The 26,936-nt window shown below is 38.5% G+C and overlaps 1 protein-coding gene and 1 pseudogene across 1 annotated transcript in view; one reads left to right on the forward strand and one right to left on the reverse strand.

Annotated features, from left to right (window-relative positions):
• Positions 1-26,936, forward strand: part of Phlpp1 (PH domain and leucine rich repeat protein phosphatase 1) — a 263,807-nt gene that overhangs the window by 77,921 nt on the left and 158,950 nt on the right. The window lies entirely within an intron of this gene.
• LOC103740115 lies at positions 437-858 on the reverse strand (annotated as a pseudogene).

Below are 26,936 nucleotides of genomic sequence, written 5' to 3' on the forward strand. Positions count from 1 at the left end.
CTCCCTCCTTCTGTCTCTCCCTCCTTCCCTCTTTTTTTTTCCTTCCTTCCCCTCCTCTCTTGTCCTTTCTCCCTCCCTCTCTACCTCCTCTCCCTTGGCATTTTAGAACTGGGTCTTTTTAATGTAGATACTAGCCTGGATTGCTACCTAGACCAGTCTGGCCTTGAACTCCATGTGGATCCTTCTGCCTCTGCCTCCTGGGTGTTGGGATTACTGGTATGAGGCACTACAATCAGGCTAGGCGTGTCTTTTCTTCTATTTTTTTTTGTCGCTTTGCAGTTTTGCATTTTTTTGGCAGCAGGTATGGGTTGAGGGAGCCCATAGGCCTAAATCCCATATTCCTTTCAGCTATGTGAGGAGACCCACAGCAGTGCTAGTGGTCCGGGGAGACCAGCTAAAGAGCTCGGTCAGAACCACTGGCTTTGAGGCTTTGTGTTCATCTCTCCTTCAGTCCCTTCCAAATTGGCTTCTCAGTGTCCTTCCCCTGGAGTTTGAGGCCAGTGGCTTTCTCAATTTTGCCCCAAACCTGGTTATTTGGAATGGCTTGTCCACTTTGATAGTCTGCCATGGTTTAGGGCTTTTCATTGATTTTTGTGTCCAGGCCCTTCAGCATCAGCTCCTTGGTCTGCCAGCCCTGCTGAATCACATCGGCCACCTCCAGGGTCACCCTGTCATGATACAGGTCCTCTGTTCACCAGTCCAGCTTGGATATGTTCTCAGTGATGTAATAACCAGCAGCCCATTTCTTGGATGTCTCCACATCTCCTGTCAGGGCTGCTAAGCTGGCCTGCTAGAACTCAGCTGGTCTGGGGCCCTTCTTGTGAGCAACTTTATGGCATCCCAGCTTGGCTTAGCCATAGTGCGGCTGGAAAAGTGGGCAGTCGGGAGGCTTAGCACAGCGATGCTTTGTCTTTTCTTCTTGATGCCTGTTTACCTCCTTAGAGCAGCAACTTGTGATTTAATCTAATTAAATCATCATTCATCTTAGATGAAATGAATGACTGTAGGCAGTCCATATAATGGCATTTTATAATTATTAGGAAGCACATCCTCTCACAGTTTTGCAAGAACCTGCAAATGAGGAACACAGCAGCGGGGAGTTTCTGTTAGCCTGCTAGTCAGAGCCCAAGTAACTGGGCTAGAGTGTTTACAGTGGTGGGTCCAGGTTCCCTGGTGGGATGGTGGGGCTGGACAGGTTGGGGTGGGGGTGGGGAGGTGCCGGTCTTCAAGGCACTTTAAGGTTTGACACAATGGGAAGAATTTTGAAGTTTTTGTCATTCTTTGAGCCCAGTTTCTTCCACCTAGACTTTGTTAAGAGGCAGACAGAGAGGGATATCTCCACAGCAGTGGTTCTCATCTGGGACAATTTTGCTTCACAATGGACACATGACCCTGTGAAAATATAGAGATATTTTTGGTTGTCAAAACTGTAAAGACTGCTTCTATTTTTTATTGTTGTTGGACAGTGATGCATCCTACAACCATAGGATAGCCTCTCAAGAAAGAATTATCTGATTCAAAGTTTTAGTAGTGCCAAAGGTGAACAGAAGGGTGTCAACATTTCTAGTGTAATACAGACTACAAAGAGCGGTTCTTGGAAGGAAAGCATGGACAGATTCTTTTAGTTACCTAATACGAAGTTGGTGTGCTATGGTAAATCTTGGCAGTTTTTGTGACATTATTTACAATTCTGATCTTTAGGAAGATGGGTTTAGGGTCTTGGGCAATTTCAGTGCAAGCCAATTTGCTTTATGCGAGTGGTACAAATTCAGAAACTGTTAAAGCCAAACATTTGTCCGAGTGCTGAAGAAATGAAAGAATTGTCCTAAGTTTAACCTCCTGGTTTGTTAAATGATATATAGTCTGCTTCTACAGGTGCTAACATTGTTAGATCTGTATTTTCCTAGTGTTTCATTATTGCGAATAGGACTTTTTGGGAAATGAATTACAACAGAACAAATCTACTTTGAATGAATAATGCTTAAATCAACAGATATTTTAGGGCCCTTTTTGAATTTGGTGATTGTGGTTTCTTTCTTGACATAGTTGCTATAATTGAGAAATTTAAGTTTGATCTTTTCAGGGCAAAATGAGTCATAAATCAGGATATAGAGATATTTATGGGGAAAAAGTTAATAAAGTCGATGTAGAAGGGAGAATAATTTGAAAAATTATTTGTAACTTAAAGCAAATTATATCTCTAAAATTATGTTGTAAAACATAGGAAAGCAGATAATTGGTATTTTTTCTGTTTGACTCAATTTTAAAGGATTCTAATTGATGTATTGTTTATATTGCTCACTAAACACAGTGTTTGGATAATAGGGAGGGAGTTGAGAATGCATGTGATAGCAGCTTAGAGATATGCTGTGCTTCTCCTAAAACAATTACAGTGCAGGGATTGCCAATGCTGATGTCACAGTCAGCAGCTAAAGACTGCTTTAACATTCTTCATAATCATTATCAGAGGACAGACAGCACGTGCAAAATTTGAAGCAAAGTTAAGATTTGTACTGCGTTCCCCTGTTCTGTTGCTTTAAGTGATATTTACATTTAATTATATGTAATTTGTGAATTGTATTTATCATCAGAGAAAAGAGAGAATACTGCTTATGAGAGTAGGAACAGTTGCCTTGTTAGAACAGAAACAGCTGCACAGTGGGCCTGAAATAGAGGAATAATGCTGGTTTCTTTTTATGTACTCTGTTTATGTGCGTATAGCCATGTGGTGTGGTGGTGATAAGATTGACCTAATTCAAATGTGAATTTCAATACTGTTCATAGATTACTAGTATCTTATTGGGAAAAGAAGATAACCTTAACATAGATATGTAACTGGAGAACAAGTGGTGAAAAAATAAAGCTTTCTCACAGATGTAAAGAGGTTAATTTGAAAGTAGTTTTCTGGCTAGGTGTAGTGGTTCATGCTTACTTATAACAGCAGCTCCAGGAGGCCAAGGAAAGAGGATCTAGCATTCCACAACTACCTGAACTCTAAGGCACAGTCCTGTCAAAACAAAACACAAATGAAACACCCAGTTTTTCTGAATGCCAAGATTTTTTTTTTAAGTTTTGTTTTTGTTTTTGTTTTTGAGACAGGGTCTCTCTGTAGCTCCAGCTGGCCTGGAGCTCACTATGTAGACCAGATTGGCCTCCATCTCACAGAAATCCACCTACCTCTTTCTCCCAAGTGTCGGAATTAAACATATGTACCATTAAACTCCTGGCCCATCGGCTAAGATTATAGCATCTCTTTTATCTTGGGTTATTACCCTTCATACTGGATTTGGAGCCCAAGTAAGAAAAGAAGATGCTGCCTGATGATCTTCTTCATTCTTTGGAATGACCCACAGTCTGGGGGACTGGGTGAGTTAGGCCCTGAACTGAATTATGTTTTGATATTTTCTATCTTAGCCAAGTGCATCAGTAACTGTAATGATTTGTATGTAATAATAGTAACAGGCAAATATAGAAAAGTGTCTACTTCCTAAATGTTATTTCTTACCACCTTCTTTGACTTTCTGAATACAGTCTTAGCCCAGGCCACAGTAGTTTGTTTCATAGTGAACTTAAACTAGATGGCACTTACCACTAAAGTGGTCTCCAAGTTTCTTGTTCATTCTTGTACACCAGTGCTAGAATATTTCTCTACAAGAGAAGCATGTATTTAATTTCATTTCATTTCACTTATTTATTTATTTATCTATCATTCATTCATTCATTCATTCATCCATTCGTGTTTCTGTGCAAGAGCGTATACGCATCTGTGAGGCCATGGGGGGGGTGCACACACCACACTTCGGAAGAGGACTTTGGGTATCCTCTCTTTCTCTGTACCTCTTCTTTTGAGACAGGGTCTCTCACTGAACATATAGGGCTTGTGTTTGCTCAGCTAGGCTGGAAGCCATTGATCTTCCTGTCTCCTCTCTCCTCAGAGCTGGAACTACAGGGTATGTGGGTTGTATGGCTTGTTTTGGGGGTGCTGGCTTCTGAACTCTGGTCCTCATGATTATACAGCTAATGGTCTTGTCTATACTTTCCTCACTGTACACTTTGAGTAGTGCCAAGGAGATAGGATACTTATAAAACATCATTTTAAAGAAACCAAGAGGAACAAAGAACAACAATTTCTAGTGTGATCTTCAGAAAGTGGTGGGGTCAGGTATGGAATTGTTATTGTAGTTCTTCAAGAACCAGGGAATAGATTTTTATCAACCTGGATCCCTTTTAGTTTCTCTTCAAATTATTTCAAATGTTGATGAATTGACCTGCTTTATTGATTTTCTTCAAAGTATTTACTTTCTCATAAAAATAACTTGTATTTCTATTTCACTGATGTCTATAAAATTTGATATACAGTTAGCATTACATGTTGGTTTGAGCTATCATTCAGCAGGAGAAACAGAGATGTATCATGCACATAAGTAGAGGACCTACAGTGCAGTGGATTTTGCTGGTGTCTTTTACCCAAGGATTTGGAAGTATATGGTTAGTTTGGTAGTTGGTTAAATGGAAATTAGGAGCATTTTCTCTGCCTGGAGGCATTGTTAAGTTGCCATGGTTTGGCGAATATTTCGAGCTTTACCCAACCTCATTGGCATATCTCCCTCCCATCATAATCATTGCATGTCTTCATGTTATTTGATTTTTTTTCCCCCAATAGTATGTCGATGAAGAAGTTACACCATTAATGTTTTCTATTTGTCTGAGGTTCTGGTTTCCTGGAAATTATCAAGAGGCCTTTTAAAATTTTAAGTTCCTTCCTTTGAATTGGTTGTTATAGAGAACCTTAGACTATATTTCAGAGCATTAGTTGCTTTTCTCATGACTGTGTATAAAATATCTAAAGAACAACTTAAAGGAGGAAGGGTATATTTTGGCTTATGGCTTCAATTAGTCCATCTTGGTGAGGGGGACACAGTGGAGCAGAGACTTTCACTTCATGGTGGCCAGAATGCAGACAGAGGCTAGAGGCTAGGGACAAGATTGCACCAAGTACTCTGGGCGTGGTAGTGCACACCTTTAATTCCAGCACTTGGGAGGCAGAGGCAGGTAGGATCTCTTTGAGTTTAAGGCCAGCCTGGTCTACATAGTGAGTTCCAGGCCAGCTGAGGCCACAGAGAGACTCTGTCTCAAAAAGACTGGGGGGAAAAAAAAAAAAAAAGATTGCCACCTTTTTCTCTAGCTAGGTCCCACCTCTCACAGCTTCTAAGATCGTCCCATATAGCTATCTCATCATCAGCTGAGTACCAAGTGTTTGACACATTTCATATTCATCTAGAACATTCTACACTTATCCCAGAAAGGATTATGGTCATCTCATAATGAAATTACATTAGGTCAAGTTCCTGGTCTTAATAATTCCAACATAGCTTAAAAGTCCAGGCCCAAAGCCTCTTGTGAGACTCAAAGTAAACTGTTAGCTGTGAGCCCTTGTAAAAATCAGAATACAAGTTACAGACTTCTGATACGTACAGCAGAGAGTAAACATTCGCATTCCAAAAGGGAGGAATAGGAGAATACAAGGAAGGATCTGACTAAAGCAAGATCAAAAGTTAGCAGGACAAACCCCAAGTCTTGTGTAATAGATAGTTGTCTGACCACCAGGGTATGGGGTATCATGATATGAGCTCCAGTGGGCCTGGGCAGCCCACCCCCATTGGTCTCCCTGTTTGCAATCCACATATCTTCTCTTCTGGACTTGGTTCCATTTGCTGCTTTCTTTGGCAAATGTTCTACCTTCCTTGTATCACTAACACCTCAGGGTCTCCATTGTAGTTTAGACTTCATCCTCATGGTTTTATGCATCATCCACTCAGGAGATTACTAAGGATCCTGACCCTGACATAGGTTGCCTGGTCTCCTTCGGCCTTCCCTTGAAATCTTGGTGGAAGTCTCCATAACCACATAACTCTTAAATTTGTCATGCTTAGATAGTCAGTGTGATGAGGAATGACAGCATGGTTAGCTGCTAGTGATAGCTGCCCACCCCCCCGACCATGGAGGCAGTGGCATCTGAGTACCTAAGTGGCTGAAACAGTATCTTAGCTATCCTGTGTGAGCAAGGCATGCCAGAGATGTTTGCTCCTCAAAGGTAAGTCTTTCAAATGAATTTTAATCTTTCATACCTGAAACCTGTGGTGGAGAGTTCCTGAGTTGCCTTCAAGGCATCTTTCCTTTTGTACCCATGCAAATTCTTTAATTAATTAATTAACTAATTAGAGACATGGCCTCAATGTGTAACCTAGGCAGTATCTTCAATGAATATTCTTTTGAAGGTCAGTATTTTGTTTTGTTTTTGCCATGCCAGGGTTGAACCCAGAGCCTTGTGCATGCTAGGTAGGCACTCAATCTCTGAGCTATATCTCCAGTTTTTAATGGCACTTAAGAGAAGGCCATTAGCCCCAACTTTACACAGGCTTTTTTCATTAAAGTGCAAGCATCTCAGGTCTTCTAGTGTAACTTTTTGCTCCCAATTCTCACTGTAAACCTGGCTGGAAGCATTTTGCAATAGCCATGCCACAACATGAAATCTGCACTGCCTTACTATTTCCTCAGCTAGATTAGTATCAGCTATGAACAAATTCTCATGGGCATAACATGAACAAATTCTTTATCATGCATGGCTTCCAGTCTAATTCATGGACATATGAATGCCCAGGAGCCTGGCCTTTACTGCCCACATTCCTGTCAACATTCTATTCTTCTGAGCTTCCACTCAAATCACCCATTAAGTTCTGCTTTGCAGGATCCTTGCCTATCTATAGCCTGCCTCTCCAAACTTCAAATTCCTCTTGTAAACTAGTTCTAAAGCCTTAAAGATCACAATCAAGGTAGTAAGTGCAAGTGACGATATTAGTTACTTTTATTGTCAGTGTGACTAAATACCTGACAGAAATATCTTAAAAGAGATGAGAGATCTATTTTAACTCATGGTTTTATAAGTGTTAGTCTGTCATGACAGAGGGGGCATGGTAAAGCAGTTCATGTTATAGTGGCCAGAAAGCAAAGAGGACAGGAGGTGACCAGGGACAAGATAGTTCCAAGGTCTTTCCTCTGGTGTCCTACTTTCTTGAACTAGGTCTTCCCTTTCAAAGTTTCCAGAACCTCCCAAAGAAGTGCCTCCAGTTGGGGACCAAACATTCAGCACAATGAAAGGGAAGCTTCATGTTCAAGCCGCAGCATGCTGGGAGAATTGTTTAATGCTACCCAGGTATTGTGCAGTTTTGGCATACTTGTATTTTTCTTTACAAATCAGATACTAGGAGTACAGGAAGCCAAGACAGTAATTCAGGAACTGGGATGGTGGGAAGAGGGAGGGATGACTTGTCAGGGACAGCCCAGACGAGGCAGGACCTGCAGTACATATGTAATCCCACAGTAATTACCAAGGCAAATCTAACTTGAAATCAGTACCTCTTCTTCTCAATTTATATTGGAATAGTGCCTTCTGGCAAAAGGTAAAAGTCTCTTCCTTTTTTATGCTATTTATAACAGAATATCAGTTGAGTCAAGTGTGCCTTCAAAACGTGGATAGTGGCAACTTTTTTTTAATTTAGGACCAGTGAAATGGCTCAGGGAGTAAAGTCTCTTGCTTTGAAGCCTGATGAACTTGAGTTTGATCCCCAGAACCAACCTGGTGGAGGGAAAGAACTGACTACACAAAAATTGTCCTCTGACTTCCACACATGCATGAGCTTACATGCATATAGACATGTATGCATATATGCACACACATGTACCCACAAACACATGTATACACTAAATAAATGTAAAATATTTTTAAATTTAAGTCTCGGGACTGTACTCCTTTACTTCACTGAGGTGTGTCACCATAAATTATAATGAAAACTTGTTATATCTTATGTGTTTAGAAACATCATTCTTGGGTTTTAAATATCCATACAAGCACTTGGTAAGGCATACGGTTTGTTTTTGATACTGCATGGAAAATACAAAACTGTATTCTGATTCTAGAGGATTGCCCCCCCACCCTCACCCCCATTTTTGTTTTGAGCTTAGTAGATTGCTTACAATTTTAAAGGGTGGTGCATGCCTTTAATCCTAGAACCCAAGACAGAGGCAGGCAGATCTCTATGAGTTGAAGGCCATCCTGGTCTACATAGTGAGTTCCAGGCCAGCTGTGACTACAGGGAGACCCTGCCGCAAAAAGGCCAAAAAAAAAAAAAAAAAGTCAATAACTTCATTTATCTATGTAGACTATAGGCAAATAGAAGCTTCTGGAAAATCTTGTTCATTGCCACCATTATTTACCTCCATTCTCTCTTGTCATTAGTTACCATTTTTGTTCATAGACTGTCCTAATCTTCAGAAAAATTACAGTCCATTAAAAATGATTCATATATCTAAAATTTCACATATTATTCTTTCCCCTTGCTAATGTGTTTAATTGTGTGCAAAATTTCTTATATATGTATATATATTTATAGTTAATCTATTTGTCTTATTTTTTTCCCATCTTTTTGTGAAGGGAACCAGTTCTACCAGGCCTTTCAATCTTGGTGTTAGCAAATAATGGAAGGGTGAAAAAACCGGCTTTAACTTGCCATTGAGGTGGCTTACTTTATTTCCCATCCTTGGAGATGTTGATGTTGTGGCAAGGAAGCCCATAAAGCTAAATTAAACAAAACCACATCAAGGCTTTGTGTCAAAGCAGTGAAACAGACAGGGCTAGAGAACCATACTGCTACCATGTTTGATGAGCACCTGTGAAGAAGTGGGAAAACAACATGAATCAAAATACTTGAAGAGTCTGAGATGTACTGTGTAGTGTTTTTTCCTTAAGCTTGAATTTAAGACTTTCTGTTGTTTTATAGGAACAAAGTAAAAGTTCCCATGTAGGTAGATGGTATTGTTGTCCCGAGAGACTTGTAGAATTATTGCTTGAAAAATCTTAGATGGCTCTGTCTGTGTTGTTGTGTTGATCAAATGACACTGAGTTGGTTTTGAGTAAAACTAAAAACAGTATTTTTGTTTTTGAAAAACCAAATACAGTCCAGATTTTGTAAAAACAAACAACAACAACAACAAAACCCCCTAATTTTTAACTAGAAATTTCTAAGCCATTTTTAAAATGGTTTTGTTTTTGATGGGGCGAGGTCCATGGATGAACTGATCTTGCTTTATACCATTATGGTATAGGTACAGTAGGAAAGCCCAGAAGCAGGAAGAGGGAACGACTCCCTCTGTTCTTTATCAGGGCCTTATATACATCAAACTTTCTGCACTTCTGAGTTCTAGTCTAGGTTCCATACATAGATTTTATTTCAAGTCCCTGTTTTGTCTGGCTTTGTTTCTTTATCTTCCAAATTCCTAATGTGGTCTTAGTTGTGTGACTGATGAAGGTAAATGGTTTAAGATTGCACTTGAAAGGTCAGTTGTGTATACATCTATATATGAGTAGATGTACACATAAAATACAAGAAAAATAAACATATAAACCTTTGCTACTTTCTGTAGTAACATTAGAGGACTCCATGTGTTATTTATTGTGGTTAAAGCCCCATTTGAAGGTAAGCATTTACCAACTAACTAAAAAATATTCTATTTGAGGCTGGTGAGTTCATGAGTTATGAGATGATGAAAGAGTAAGTGAAAATAACAGGAAATGCAGATTACATAAAAGAAAGGTACTTCCTTTCATTAATTTTCAAAGAGTTTTGAAAGGCAAGACTTCATTTTTCAATTTTTAATTTAAATCAGTTTTATTTAAGAATTTTCAACAATGACAACTTAAAAAAATACTTTATTATTTTTATTATATGTGTATGTGTGTATTGCCTGCATGTAAGTGCACCCACGTCGGGCAGTGCTCACAGAAGACAGAAGAGGCTGTGGGATCCCTTGGAACTGGAGTTATGGAGAGTTGTTAGCTGCCATGTGGGTACCGGGATTTAAAACCGGGTCTTGTGTGAGAACAACCAGTGTTCTTAACCTCTGAGCCATCTCTCCAGCCATCAACAATGACAACTTTTATAAAAAGCATCCAAGCACAGAACACAGAACTACAACAAAGATTAACAAACAATTGGTTAATTAAAAACAAAATAATTTAAAATTTTTATTTCTTGTCATTCAAAAGAAAGGCCTTTTTTTTTTTTTTTTTTTTTTTTTTTTTTTTTTTTTTTTTTTTTTAAAAAAAAAAAGAGGACGATAAATCTTTCACTGTGATATATCAAAATAAAACTCACAGAGATCTGTCTGCCTCTGCCTCCCTAGTGCTGGGATTAAAGGCGTATGCCACCATGCCTAGCTAGAAAGGCCATTTTTAACACATTTTTCCAGAAATAACTTGAAGCAGGTTTTATAAAAAGTATATATACAATGAAGATTAAGGGGGCGGGGGGATAGGAATAAGAAATCAAAGACCAAAGGATTTGCCAACATGGGGTCAACTTTGGTGGAATAATGCTTTCCATTAGCTTTTTTTTTTTTTTTTTTTTTCGTTTTTTGTTTTTTTGAAAATCCTAATGAGTTTATTGGGCTTACTAATGGAGCATAGGGTGGGGATCTATTTACAGAAGAGTGACCCCCCATTTGTGGCTGCTCTGGAAAGTCCATACTCAAATATAGATCCTGTGACGGCCACACAAAATGGTGAGAGAGGTGCCTTATGGCATTCTCAGCTTATCTATCCTTAGCCCCTCTCCCACATGCAGCTAAGGTCCACTGATTGGGTGGGAAGGGTAACTGACTCCCCCCTTGACTCCTTGATTAGCATGGGAAGGAGATAGCTTGCAGGCATAGTGGTTGGAGGACACTTCCAGGTAACACTCCATCCCTTCCTCTGGCTCTTAAATTCTTTGGCCAACCTCTTCTGCAAAAGTCCCTGAGCCTTGGAGGTGGGTGATAGGTGTGGGATGATCTTCCTCCCATTGTGGCAAGGTATCATCTCTTTTTCATCTGGCCCATTTCAGTGGGATTCCATTTACTATAAAAACACAAACAACAAGAAGCAAGAACATCTAAAAGTGGCTACTATAATAACTACCTATGGATGTAAACACGAATGCTTGGGTGGTATTTTAGCAGGTGCATCACATCCATCTAACAAAACAATCGCAGTGGCTTCCCCACTGGGGCCTATATCATTCCCTGCCACAGGGTTTGGCCTGGTCTATAGTACCAGCTGTGTGCTCTACCACTAGGCGTGGGCATTATATCCAATCAAAAATTTGCTGATTGTACATACACTAGACATGCCACTATTGCACCAGCATCTTATTTGGCATGTTCATAGTGCAGCACGAGGCATCTGTTGTTGAACAGAATTATAGGGGATAGTTCTCCACCAGTCATCTGCATGTTGCCTTCTGGCACTATGAAAGCTACCCATCCAGTGGCAAGGAGCTTCCAGCTAAGTCTAAGCTTGATTTCTCCCTCTCCCATGCTCACATCATGTGGTGTCTTCGGCAATAGGGTTCTACCATCTACTTCTGGTGTACAACCAACATTATTGGCAATGGCCTTTATTGTTTTGGGTACCTCTAGGGCACCTCTGGCCAACAGCTCATAGGGGGCTTCTCTGGTCAACACCTCTGGCACTGGGATTTTCATTTAATAACCATATGGCTTCTGGTAGGATTTTCTTCCATCCCCATAGGGTTCCTTTTGTGCTTAAGGTGTTTTTTTGTTTTGTTTTGTTTTTTTAACAAGTGGGTCAATGCAAAACTTGCATTCAGTGTGTGGTCATTTTCAATTCCCACTACAACTAATGGTCAATGGAATAAAAAAGTAAGCCCAATGCTCACAATGACTGCCTGAAATGGACAATGCTTATTGGACTCTTGTGAAATGCAGAAATGATTCCTGCTACTTCAGTACACAGAAAGTTGAATTCACATATCCACCATAAAAATATGACAAAATTATGCATTTTCAAATTACCCTTTCTTGTTCTCAAGAATAAATATTATAGAAAGGCAAGACTTTATGAAAGTTAAATATGGACACATATTACGTTTGGTGTGATGGTTATATTGTCAATTTACCAGGATCTAGAATCACCTAGGAGACAAACCTTGGACCGATGTGAGGGTATTTCTAGATTAGGTTAATTGAGGTGGGAAGATCTACCCTAAAAGTGGGCAGCACCATTCCATGGGCCGGGGTCCTGGTTGAATAAAAGGGAAAGGGAGCTGAGAAGTAGCATTTTTTTTTCTCCATCTGCTTCCCAAGTAAGGATGTGTTGTGACCAGCTACCTTACATTCCTGTTGCTGTGATGTCTCCACCATGATGGACTGTTTCCTCAAATTGTGAGCCAGGGTAAACCCTTCCTTCTTTAAGTTGTTTTTGTCAGGCATTTTGTTCCATCAAAGAGAAAAGTAACTACTCTATTTGATATTTGGTTTTGAGACAAGACAGTCTTATCACTTGCAAGTATATTTTTAATCCAAGAGGCTAGCAAAAGAAGCCTCTAAACAGCCTAAAAGGAATCTATAGAATTTAAGAATAAACGCTTCAGTTATTTTAGAAATAATATTGCTTGCATGTAGGCAGATGCACCTGTGTTGTGCAGTGCCTGTGGAGGTCAGAAGAGGGCATCAGATCCCCTGGAATTAAGAGTTATGGATGGTTGTTAGCCCTTATATGGGTGCTGGAAATCAAACCTGGGTCTTCTGCAAGAGCAACCAGTGCTCTTAACTGCTGAGCCATCTCTCCAGCCCTTGTGGGCATTTTAATGAATATCATTATATACGTACATATACATATACATATATATATGTATATGTATGTATGAGTACTTGCATGTATGTATGTGTACCAATCATGTGTGCCTGGTGCCCATGGAGGCTAGAACATGGCATTGAAGCCTCTAGAACTGGAGTTATGGATGGTTGTGAGCTGCCATTTAGATGCTGGGAACTGAACCCAAGTCCTCTGTAAAAGCGGCAAGTGCTCTTAACCCCTGAGCCATTTCTGAGCTCTTATTACATACTTTTACAATAATGATGATCCAAGGCCATTAAGAAAAAAGTATTCACTGTTTGGTTTGCGATAAGGCAGGACAAGTTATGAGATATTCCAAAGTATTGAAATAAGTCTTATTGCTGAAAGAATGAATACTTACTTGGGCATTTATAAAGCTCAGTAATCTCAATATGTTCCACAAGCCCAGGAGAGCCAAGATATTACTCAAAAAAAGATGTATTATTTTTTATTTTATATGTATGAGTGTTTGTTTGTATATGTGTGCCTGATACCTGCAAAGGCCCGAAGAAAGCATCAGATCCCCTGAAACTGGACAGCTGTGAGCCTCAGTGTGGGTGCTGGTAACTGAACCCAAGTCCTTTACAAGAGCAGCAAGTGCTCTTAACTGTTGAGCTGTCCCTCCAGGCCCAAGATATTATTAAAAAGGAAATAGAAAAAGTCATGGATTTGTAAGTGGGACAAAGGAAGTATCTGTAGTCACTCCTGGTGCTAGTTTGTAGTAGAGAGAAACTAGAGTCAGGAAGTGGACTTAGGCGGCTGTCACTATAGCTGAGTGGGACATGGGAGCTGGGATTAAGAACTCAGTGAATACTTGGGGACAGAGAATATAAATATTCAGGGAAAATTGTACAGGATGACGTGATTAGCTGGATATAGGCAATAAATAATGACTGAGTAAAAGTGATCCCAGGTTTTGTAGCTCTTGAATTTGGGAGAATGCTGACTACTACTGCAGGATTCACTGTGGATTTTTTAGGGAGAACTGGCTTTGTTCTGGAGTGCTGAGCTGGTAAGAGACCTGGCAGGAGGCTTGGGCTTATGGGCCTGAGCTGAGTGGTTTTTTTCAGCAGTCCCCAAAGCAAGCAAAGACAGGCATGCTTTCATTGTTGCCCTGGTAAATGCTTAATAATTACTGGTTGGTTTGTAGTTCTTTTGAATTTTGTGAGATGACTGGATTTACTTCAAAACAAACTTTGTTCAGATATCTAGTTTTTTACTTGCAAGCAAAAAGTAAAGGCCTGTTCTTGTGCTTGGAGTGGGAATGGAAATGGAAGCAGGATGGCCAGTCCAAAATCATTGTGAAGTTGCACAGTCTTTGGAAATGTTATGTAAATTCACCATTCTATGCCAGTACTTAGTTGGATGTAGTTTTAAAAGTATAAAGATATTAATAATTGGCATCAACATCATGGAAAGTTCCCACCATGTTTCTCCTGTGGTTTTGCTTGGTTCCTACTCAGGAATGTCTCATTCCTGACCTTCTTGAGCTATCAAGAGAGATGGTTTCCCACTCTCAATATGATAGCTCCTTTGCTTTGTCTTTGAATGTTCTTGTTATTTCCTTAATCTTTAGACAAATATTCCAAGTTTATTATCCAAGCATTATGAACTGCCATTAGGACAGCAAGATGGTCCAGCTTAATTTCCTTGAGTCTTTTTTTTTTTAATGGCTGGATTTCTAATAGTATTCAGGAACTTCTGAAGGGACTGAAGACTTTTGTCTTCATAGTAAACAGCACTGTTTATTAAAGCACCTAATAATGGCAGAAACTGTCATTGAAGGGTTGAGAGTTGATGTGGTTTGTTGGTGGACTTGAGGGAGGCAGCCTTAGGTGATCTGGACTAATACCATTTTTCTGTTTTATGTCCCTAATTACTCAGTTAATTAATGAGTACACTACTTTTTCCTGATGAGAGACATTTTCTCTATCTGAATAAGAAATCATAAAAATAATATTTATTTTTCCAGTCTGAATATAGTCAACTTGAATTCCTTTAACCGAGGAGATGTTTTTACAAATCTAGGCATATGTTTTTCTAATAAAAAAGATTAACCCAAACTCCTTTTTTGGCTACCCTTTCCCTGTGAGTGCAGCAGAAAAAGGAAGCTGATCTCCAGGGGAGTGTACTGTACTAATTTAGCTTTATTCTAGACTTGGAGAGGTTCCCATCTTTCAAAGTACTTGAGCCTAAAGGCAGCTTGGAAAAGAAATATTTTCTCAGGCATGACTTATTGAATCTTTAATGATTATTTTTCATCACTGGAGCAAAACTATTAATTTACTGTCACGTTTGTGTTCTGTGGACACAATGTGAAAGAGTTGATTTGGTTGCTGATGTTGTAGTAGGATAAATGATTTCTCAGCTTTGTATGGCATCTTCTTTCCCTAGGGGAAATAAATTCTGGCTTTGGTACTCTTTTTTTTTTTCCACTAAATTATCACATTCTATTTTTTTCTTCTTTTCCTACCTCTGATCGTCTAATCAATATATCTTGATAAGCTTTCACAATATGTGCTTCCCTAAACATGATGTAAAGGAGCTCCCATTGATACAGCCCTTTTACTGTCAAGCCGAGTTTGTATTGAAATTTTAAAAACATTTTATCTTTATATCATGTGTATGAGTGTATTGCTTGCATATATGTAAGTGTCATACAATGCCCACGGAGGTCAGAAGAGGGTATCAGATTCCCCAGGAACTGGAGTAACAGATGGTTGTTAGCCTCCAAGTGGGTGCTGGGAATCAAACCTGGGTCATCTGCAAGATCAGCCAGTGCTCTTAACTGCTGAGCCAACTCTCCAGCCCTTGTATTGACATTTTTGACAGTTCAACCCCAATAAAAGTGAAAAAAAATTTCCTTCCTTTCTGCCTTCCTGCCTTCTTTTTATGAGATAGAGAGAGAGAGAGAGAGAGAGAGAGAGAGAGAGAGAGAGAGAGAGAGAGTGTTTGGAGACAGAAGACTAGTTTCAGGAATTGGTTTTCTTCTTTCACCATGTGGGTTCTTGAAACAGAACTCAGGTTGTCAGGCCTGGTGGTAAGCATCCTTACCCAGTGAGGCAAGATGCCCCCAATTTTTTTGCTTTGTTTCAAGTTTATTTTCCTTTTTGCTTCTTTTGAAAATAGGGACTGTCCTTGCATTTGAAGTTTTGCAGGTGGCACATAAAGAATTAGCCTTGCAGTTAAGAATAGAATCGATGATCGAGAATAATGGTGAGAGCATAGTTCTACTAGAAAAATCTGCATAAGGCTTATTGGGCATGGTTGCAAAGGCACTTTCCATATGTATAGAAAAATAAGTTCTGAGAACTTATTCTGGTCTGGTTCTTTTTAATGAATGCAATTTCAAAGCTGGGTCCTTATTACTTGCTGCTGATTCATCTTCATGTCATGTTGCCTGCTTGTTTGAATCACGTCATCCTAACTACCTGTGATAGAACTTGGTGTAATGATTATTTAGCATTGACCATTTCTGGTACTTGCTGGTCCTTTGTCCAGTCTCCTACAGCATACTCTTCACCTTTTCTGTAATAACTGTAACCTTTATTTGCTTGAATATAGAACTCAGTATACATTAGAACATTAATTTAATTAGTAGTCATTAAATGCTCACTATATATCAGGAATTCTGCCAGATACTTCCAGTAAACAATTTAAATTGTTTTATCTAACATACAGATGGGTAAGCTGACACCTTGCCTAAATTAGAGCCAGGATTCGAGCACAGGTCTTTTACCTCCCAAGTTTATACTGTTTTTTAATTAAAAAATCATTTTTATGTGTGTGAGTGTTATACCTGCATGAATATTAATGTGCCATATGTATACAGTGCTCACAGAGGCCAGAAGAGGGTATCAGATCCTCTGAAACTGGAGTTATGGACGGTTCTTCATGTGGGTGCTGGGAATAGAATCTGGGTGCTCTGCAAGAGCAGCTAGTACTCTTAACTGCTGAACCATCTCTCCAGCCCTCAGGTCTAAACTCCTAACTGAAGTGCTCTGCTGTGGTTGGACTGGTTGAATGTTTTTCAAACCTGGGGTCCATTGGCCTAACATTTGGGTCTGACAAGTTGACTTTCCTTATGTTGCTACATCTCCTTTGTTGTTGCTGTCCACCTATATAGTGACCTTTTCTAGAAACTTTTTTAAGTGAATTAAATCAGCATTTCTATGTTGGGGTTATATGGCTTTTTTGAAGATGGTGATGTCTTCTTTAATTACTCCAAGTGAAATGTTACATATTTTATACACATATATACATATATACATCCCTGCATATGCACAAGCACAGAGAAACACATGCATATATACATATGCATACACAGACATGAACACTGATGTATTTGAAGTGCTTTCCTCTCTAGGAACAGATCTAAGACAAGTCTGTCATAGGATGTTTTGTAAGTCGTTTGAGAGAAGGAACTTTCACTCAGCTTTTTTTCCTTGAGAGTTTTTTACTGTTCAAGTTTACAATTAGCAATTTAAATAACTAGTTTTTTCCTTTTAAAATAATTTAGATGATGTTGTAGGTTTGTTGTTAACAAAAAGGATGAAGTTATGGGAATTTTTCTTGTTATTTAAATGTTTGAAGCAGACTTGGTGGTTGCAGTATTAAGAAGAATTCATTTTTAATGAGTGACAATACTTTTATTCATAACCACAGTAAGAACTGAATAGACAGGGTAGTGCACTGACTTCTCTTTTAAAGGACCAGAGTAGAGAGTAAAGTGGCATCTTGGCCTTACCCTGTGCAGTTTCTATCTAGCCTCTTCATTACCAATCCTCTCCACTTACTTTGAAATTTTTGAGAATGCTTTATAACAAGAGTTTTCAAACTTCTTATTCAGTGTTGGATAGTAAATATCTTAGGATTTGTGGGTAAGTTACTTAGGAATCCTTCTCACTGTTAGACTTTGAATAAATCTCAGCCACCTCTTCCTTTCCAATTTTGTTTTTTAATATAAACCTTTATTCCCTGGTTATCTTGGTTGGTCTCTGATTGCTACAGTGCAAGTTTCCTACTATTTCTCCTTCTAATCTCTTTTCTAAATTGTTCTGTGAAAGTAATGTTTTCAAGATACAGTTTCTGTTCCATAATTTTTCTACTCAAAATGTGTTAATGATTTCCTAATTTCATTTATTTAGTCTTTAAAGTCCCTCCCTCCCTCTGTCCCTTTCTCTCTCTCTCTCTCTCTCTCTCTCTCTCTCTCTCTCTCTCATTGCCTATATGTTTGTAAGTGCACCTGTGTTGTGCAATGCCTGCAGAAGTCAAAGGAGGGCGTTGGATCCCCTGGAACTGGGGTTATGGATGGTTGTTAGCTGCTATATGGGTGCTTGGAATTGAACTTGGGTTCTCTGCAGGAGCAGCCAATGCCCTTACCTGTTGAGCCATCTCTCTAACCCCTTATTTTGACTGTTTGAGATAGGGTCTCCCCTATCATGGCTGGCCTGAAACTCATGATGTAGACCAAGCTGGCCTTGATCTCAGAAAAATCTGCCTGCCTCTTTCTCCTGAGTGCTGGGATTAAAGGCGTGTGCCTGGCTGTTTTCCTAATTTCTTTGTTTGATGTTGACCCTTGTCATTCATATTTTTGAATAGCTACCGAGCTTCCCATACACTGAACGTTTTTTTTTTTTTTACTACTTTGATATGTGAGCCCCCATTTTATATAGCAAATTATAACTTATGATTAATATTTAGACAAATCTAAATTTATTAGTCATACTGGGTTTTCTGTAAGTACATTATTAAAAATGGATTATGAGCCGTAAAACACAGATGATATTCACAGGTTGTCATAATGTCAAGCACCAGTCATTGTACTTTTAGGAAAAATGGCTTGTGTGGTATTCACCATAAACTAAGGAGGAAGACACTACTGTTTACCTTTTTACAGAGAGGGTTCTAAAGGAGGTGACTGTAGGGAATAAATGGCAGGTGTAGGCTGTCTGACTTCAAAATACATTTTTTTGAACCACTGTGCTATATTGCTTCTGTAATGAATTGATAGGTGAAAGAGAGAGGAAGGAATCCTACAAACATAGCTTTAACCTTCATTCCTTTTCCTGCCAAGGTCCTAGGTCTTTTGTATTTTGTTGTTTTGCCAGATAGTTTATGAATTTGGCTGAACTTTGAGATGAAGTATTTGAACATTTCAAGTAGGGAAGAGTTGAAGGTTATCAGAATAGGAAAAATTCTGGTTTTTTCCTGGAGCATAGTTAGGTCAGTACTTTTACTTAGAATGTGTCAGGGACTCCATCCATAAGCAAAGACAAGAGAGAGCATTTGTGCATGATTATTCATTGTGGAAATTTTGTTAAAAACATCAACAAAGCACTGTTTTGGTCAGCCCTCTGCTAGAAGCTAGAAAGAAACTTGTATGAATTTGCAGTTGTTTCAGAAAAATTGACCAGTGTTTTGTTTATGGATTACATATTGTTATCTGGATTGTTAATTGCTTGGAAAGGAAATTTCTACTTTTTTGACTCTTTTTGTAATCCAAGCCCAAATTGCATTTCTTAGAATTCTGTATTTAGCCAAACTATGTATGCATATTGACCAAGTAAGATACAAATGTCTGATCATATTGGACAGTATTGAACAATAATTAATTTTAATCTTATTTTTAAAAATATTTTATTATTTTAATTTTATGTGTATGAGTGTGTTGTCATGCAATGCTGTGGAGGTCAGAAGAGGGCTTTGGATTCCCCTGGAACTGGAGTTAAGGATGGTTCATAGCCACCATGGGTGGTGGGAATCGAACCCAGGTTTTCTGCAAGAGCAGTCAGTGCTTTTAACCACTGAGCTATCTCTTTAGCCCCTAATCTTATTTGTTTTGTCTGAAGATACTTAGTGTAAAGAAAGTTCATAAATATAATTCATAGTTTCTACCCCAGTCTTCCATTTTCCTAAGAATAGATTATTCTTTTGTGACTACAGGGATTTTATCATAATAAAATCTAATTTAAATATTACAACTATTCACTCTCAACTTTTTATTGAAGCCACTGTATGTGTCAGATACTGAATGATTTCTTTATCCCAAGCACTGCTGTAGGTGCTCAGGATATACTCATAAATAAAACAAAGTTCCCTGTCCCCATAAAACTTAACATTCTAGTGTTAGAAGAAGATAATAAGCATTTGACACAATACATTAGTAACTTATAATATATGATGTAATAAATGTTATGGGGTAAAAGAAAAAGTAAGGCAGGGTAAGAAGGTGCTCAGGGATTGGGTGGGCAGGCTGTAGGGTTATGGATCAGGTGGTCAAAGCAGGTTTTGTTGGTATTTGAGCAAAGATTTGAAGGAAATGAGGGAATAAGCCAAGTAGCCATGTCGCCACCTATTTTATTATTACTTTTCAGCTTGTTGTGGCTAGAACTTGATTAATTTGAGTCCCCTAGTTGTAAGACATTTAGGTGCCTTTTCATAGCTCAGCTTTCCCTACATGAAATGGTCTGGGTTTTAGCCTTTTGCTTGATAGAGTGAAATTATGTGGACTCTGGAGGACCTGTATTACCTGAGATGGAGCTTGAGTATGGCTCAGTGAACTATAATTCATAAAACCTGAGACAACTATTAAACAGAATGTCAATTCATTGTGAGGTATTAGCCTGACCACTGGGAAGTCATGCCAGCATCACTTAGCTGAGAATTCTACATAACCGTGAGGGGTAGTAATTCTCAGATTTCTTGAAAAGGAAAGAATTAGAATCCTAAGTATTACTGAAAAAATACTTGTTGCTCTTTTCTGGGGACTTCCAAAACTTGATTCCTTCCTTACAATAATGCTTCTTGAATTTGAGCTTGCATTGGAATTACTTACCTGACGGCTTGTTAACACAGGTGGCTGGGTCACTGGGGTTAGTCCCATAAATGTTCCTTTCTAATGACTTCTGAACTATCTTGATGTGTGACCCAGGATCACCTCTTATCCACATACCTCAGAAATTAGTATATTTTCTAAATTACTCAGAAGGGGACATAACTTGCCCAATGCTTTGAACTCAGTTTTCTATTAGTCTGTGTACCCTTTTTCTCCTGCCCACCATATTTCTTAGGTTATGGTTTGGAAATGAACAAATCATTATATTTTAGTGCTTGGTATTCCTTACTTTGTCAGTGGTATGTGCTTTGTAGCAAATTTTAAACTCATCGATAGTTTATATGTGTTGTTTGAGTCACAAAAGTCTCCACAGGATTTGTTGACCTATTTCTATTAAGGTAGATCGTAAACTGGTAAGGAAGAACCTTTGAAGAGTCTTCAGAAACATTTTAGATTTGAGCCCAGAGCTCTTGCTGTACAAGCTTGAGGACCCAAGTTTGAATCCCTGGCACCCACATTAAAAAAAAAAAAGAGGCTGGCATGACCCTGTGTACCTGTAACTCTAGCACTACAGAGATAGGGAGGGTGGAGAGGGGGTTAGAAACAGGATTTCTGGGGCTTGCCAGCTGCCAGCCTAGCTACATATTCAGTGAGACCCTATCCTAAGGGAATAAGATAGTGATAGAGCAGGACACCCAGTGTCCTCCTCTGGCTTTTGCATGTCCATGAGTGTGTATACCCACATACCTATAACCCCCCCCCCAGGATTTTAGAGCTGTGTTGTTGAAAAGTTTACATTGCTGTGACAGTTTACAGGCATGCTTTAATAACTCCACCAAAAATCATATGCAAAAACTAATCTTTTCCTCTTGATATTTTTATTGGTCACTTCCAGTCTCATCTTTAAATTCTTCGGCTGAGCTGTCTGGGGGCTACTTTGTATAATTAATTCATTGATCAAGTCAGCTCTGATAAGAGCCAGAAAGTTCCCAGATGAGACCCAATGGTAAGAAAACTGATGTTCCCAGATCACCTTCTGTGTCTACTTGACACCTGTTAAAAGCATGTTGATATTGAAAAAATAAAACAGAACTTAGAGAATTGCCATATTTTAGCCAAGCAGCAGAGCCTTTCCAAGTCAAAACATTTCAGTTGAATTTTTGAGTACCACAGTTGACTTATTTGAATTCCACATCCCCTCCTCTGTTCTTGAAATCCCCTCTGAATAAAGTTCATAGGTGTGAGAGGGTTTTTAAGGAAAGAAAGAAAGGCAGCTCTGGTCTTGGGTAATAATACCAGGAGAAAGGAAAAACATAGAAGAGTAGTAAATGGTCTGTTGAATGAACTAGGCACTTAAAGGAGCCTAAAAATACCACCACAACATTAATGTATGCGGTTTGGTTTATGTTAGTGTTCTATCATGCACCAGTGAGCACCTATGACTGAGAGAGAGAGACTGAGGATTCAGTCTGCTGCTTGGAAATCCTTCAGAATTTATAAAGACCACAGAGACACTGCGACATTACCTGTTAAAACTTGCCATTCCTTCCCAACCCCATGGGACCCCTGAGGAACAAATCCTCTAACTACCTCAAGAGTAAAAACAAATCAGTTTATCTGGTCCAATTGTATGTCCTTAAACACCCAAAAGGGAAGTATAACCAAAGATTAAAGGGGCCAACATAATATCATAAGAGCATACATATACATAACTAAAAGTTACTCGACAAACAACAAAAACCCTAATGCCATCCTCTCAAGATGAGCACTAACATCATCGGTGGAATTTGCTTCAGACTGAGCAGATGCTGAATAAGCATGGGCTTCCCCCTCTTTTCCTCTGCTTTGTCTCTTAGGTCTTCCACAAGTACATTCAGATGGTTAAAAGGTAGTGTTTCAACTTTACAAATAAGGAATTTTAAGTTTATAAAAGTTATAGGGAAAAAATAATTTTCAATATGCTTACTTTCTTTTAACATTATGCCTCTAAAGCTACAGGTAATGGTCAAAGTTCTTTAAAAAGGGATGCCCCCCCAAAAAATCATATAATCATGATGTGATTCCCTTGATTCCTTAGAATGACGATCATCCTGGGCCCCTGCTTTGCTTCAGCCACAAGCTGACCTCAGTGAGAGGTGCTATGAAAATGCCCCAATGGCATGTGATGCAGTGGTAGGTACTGTGAAGGAAAAGGGTGCTAGGAGATCACAGTGCTGGGTTGGAGACTCCTACACTGGATATAAAAATAACTTGTAGATTAGAAATGCATGTGCAAACATCTTAATGTTAATTGCATTAAAATGAATTTTTCTATATGAAATTTTAATTTTTAATAATGAAATGGAGATCTTTTTAAAGGTTAAAACATCATTTAATTTATGTCTTATAGGGTTTATACTGAGTACAATATTGTATAACTGTAATAATTCAACTGTAAGCCTAAAAATTTACAGCCAAATTTGAAAGAGATGCATCCTACTTCAGGAAAACGTTATTGAATATGTCAATTGTGTTGTAATGATATGCTTCTTCTAAGTATGTTGTTATTTATTAAATAATTTTTAAAAATTAAAAAAAAAACTTGCCATTCCTTTTAGTCTTCAATCTCAGGAGGCACATACAAGAAAAATTGCAAGTTACAAAGGTCCTCAGAGTTCATCTAAAGAATATATTCCTTTTGTTAGGAAAGTGATGCTGACCCATGTGTTGAGGGTACTTAGCTTGTTTTGGCAGTTTGGAGTAGATGGGATGGTGGTCTTGTAGCTTGCAATTTTCCCTCTGTTCCTTTCCCCCTCCCTAACTTCTCTACGTTTATCTCTCCAATTCCAAAACCATTTATTTCATATAGTGCCTGAGGTTAATGATGGAGGAACCATTAGTACTCCTAGACTTAATAGTTAATTACCCTAAAATTCAATGGATGTGTTAGAGAGAAAGCCTATATTAGAGCTCTCAGTTGCACCTGAGAACATCAGATCAGGAATATATCCTGCTGGGGCCACTTCCTAGGGCAATTTGAGGAGCATAGATACCCTGTTCATGGTCTCCCTCCAGCCCTTCCTCTGGGGCCTGAAACCATTGGGAAGCCAGGGTATGTACAAAAGATGCTCCTGTATACTGGACAGCTTCTAGCGGCAGACAGTAGGAAGGGAAGTGTCCAGACACTAAGGATTATGGGAATGCTTTTTGCTTGATTCCAGTTGTGGAATAGTTGTTAGGAAAGTGAAGCATAGGTGGGGAGCTTTTGACCAAAAATGTGAATCTCCAGTGTTTAGAATAGTACTCTCCACCATTGATGCCTCTCTGCCCAAATCTCAATTCCAGCTGTCTGCAGAGTTCCTGAGTTGCAGGACTCTAATGGAAATTTTTCCACCCTATTGTAGTCTGCTCCACAGTCACCAATTCTGTGTTAGTGCACCAGTGTCAGATAGCACTGTGCCCAAGTAAAAGGTCATAGGAGAACTTTCTCAAAGCTAATTTAATACTCAAAATAATAATAAATCTACCTTAATTTGCTTACATGAGTATAGTATTCAGAATCAAAAATCAAGAGTCCACAACAGCTACACATTTGCAGTTGGAATGTTGTGGATTTCTATGAAGTCATCAAATTTATTGTGTCTGTAGTCTTAGATGCTTTTAGATTTTTATTGTTAGATAATGGTACTGGCCTTATTTTTTGTGCTAGCCATGTAATAGTTATATAACTTACATATTTAATAGCATTCAGTTTAAGGATATTTTTCCGCAATGAACATCATGCCTCTGAAGTGTAATGCATTAATGTACTTTATCCCTTGTCAGGTTTAGATTCTGTTTTCCATATCTTAATGACATTAAGTTGTTTAACTGGTGTTGAAGGGTTCTGGGAATTGTTGTATAAATTATTGCTTGCTTTTAAAAAACTGAAGCAATTTCAAATTTAAGTACAATAGAAACACTTTCCTGAGCTATTTGAGAATAAGTTGCTGTTGTGGCGATATTCATTGTCTTTAAATGCTGTAGTATTTCCTACAAATAAGGAAATTCTCCTACATAACTATCTCATAATCAACAAAATCAGAAACACTACTATTCTAACCCAGATCCCATTTCTGCTTTACCACATGTCCCAGTCATTTTACAATAAACTCCACCTCAGAATCATGGTAAGTCTCCTTTAATCTGGAAGAAGTTCTTTAGTCTTTTCTTGATATTCTTTACCTTAACACTTTTAAAGATCATAGGCCACTTATTTTGTAGAATTTCCTACTATTTGTTGTTTAAATTTTTTGTTTATTTATTATTTTTATTACTTTAGACAGGTCTCCCTATAGCCCAGTTGATTTATAATTTGTTATGGAGACCAGGCTGGCCTCCATCTCACGGAGATCCATCTGCCTCCTTGAGTGCTGGGTTTAAAGGCATGTGCTATCACGCCCAGCTTGAATTTATTACAATTTGGGATTATCTGACTTTTCCTCATGATTAAATATACCTTTGAAAGGAGTACCATGAACAGTGCTGTATTGTTTTTATTGCATCCTCTTGTCCTACAATGCTGGTTTATACCATTACTGACAGTGCTAACTGGATTAAGATGGTAGCTAACAAGCATTTCTATAAAGTTAATAATTTCCCCATTATAATTAATAAGTTTTGGGGAGCATTAAAATTTTATTGAATTTTTGCAGTTTTCATACAAGATTGTTTGTTCATATTTTAGATCCCCTCCCCTATCCACACCTTACCCTATTGCCCCCCCCATGTATTCTCTCATATATATCTCCTAGTGGGTTTATTCACTGGACCCACCATCAGTCCCATCCCTATAAGACACTGTCTCTCCTCCCAGCAACCATCAATTGTCAAAAGTTCCTTAGGTTGAGTTGGGATTTCTTACCCATTTCCCCATGTCTAGGCTGGGATTTTATCTGGTTTGAGCTTGCATAGGACTTGTGTATGCTGTCACCATTGCTGTGAGTTCATATGAGTAACTGACCAGCTTGTCTGAAAGACTGTTTTCTTGTGGTCATCTACCACTTCTGGCTCTTAAAATATTTCTGCCTCCTCTTCCACAATGATCCATGAGCCTTGGGAGGCAGAGGTTTGAATAGGTGTCCTATTCATAGATAAACACTCTGTGGCCTCTTGTTCTCTGCACATAGACCAATTATGGGCTTCTGTGTTAATCACCATCTGCTGCATAAGGAAACTTATCTGGTGAGAGCTGAGAGATGCATTCATCCTATGAGTAAAGGTTACATTGAAGATGTGTCACATAGGGTTAGTGTCTCACAGACACTTATTCTCTGTGTTTGAGCAGTTCTGGAACTCTGTAGTAGTCTCCATCTGTTGCAAAGAGAAACTTCTTTGATGAGGGATGAAAGGTATACTTGTCTATAAATATGAGGATGCATATTAGAATAAAGTAAGAAATTACATTGTTCTAGGGATGCAACAAAGGTAGGTTTTTCTCTAGGATCTGTGACCTCTCCAGCCATGTGTATTCGGTTATATTTATAGTACTGCACATGAGTTCCCTCCCATTGAGCAGGCCTTAATTTCAATTAGACAGCTGTTGATTACCCCAAGAAAAAAGTGTCACTACCGCACCAATAGAGGTAGTTTGCTGTGCCAATCATTATTGTTTATTAGGCTTTACAACTGGATAGGACCACTGATTGTTTTTCTCCCTTGGGAGCTTGTATGGTATTCTCTGATATGATGAGAGCTAGTCCTCAGGGAGGAGGCTTCCAGGTCAGTCCCAACTTAGAGAAGCATATTTTTTAAATTATTTATTTAATAACCACATAATTAGAAGAAGCATTTCATTACAACAGCATTGACATATTCAATAACAATTTCCAGAGCTAAGATGCATCTCTTTCATAATTAGCTGTAATTTTTAGGTTTACAGTTGAATTAATAGTTATACAATATTGTGCTCAGTATAAACCCTATAAGACATAAATTAAATGATGTTTTAACCTTTAAAAAGATCTCCATTTCATTATTAAAATACACAGTTTCATACAGAAAAATTCTTTTTCAATGCAATTGACATTGGATGTTCGCACATGCATTTCTAATCTCTAAATATCTGATTATTACTAGTCACAGTTGGTTACTTTCATCCTTGGCATCCGAGCCTGGCTATAAAGTCATCAGGTAGATTTCAATGTTAATTTTTTCACATCTACTAATTATAAGGAGCAAATTTTTATGGTTTGAAGATTTATTTTTTAATTTTTAATTTTTTTTAAATTTAATAACCACATGATTAGAAGAAGCATTTCATTACAGTTTTAACATAGTCAGTAACACATTCCAGAGCAAGGATACATCTCTTTCAAAAGTCACTGTAAATTTTTAAGTTCACAGATGAAT

Source organism: Nannospalax galili, unplaced genomic scaffold, assembly GCF_000622305.1.
Source record: "Nannospalax galili isolate Female #2095 unplaced genomic scaffold, S.galili_v1.0 scaffold298, whole genome shotgun sequence".
Lineage (NCBI taxonomy): Eukaryota > Metazoa > Chordata > Mammalia > Rodentia > Spalacidae > Nannospalax > Nannospalax galili.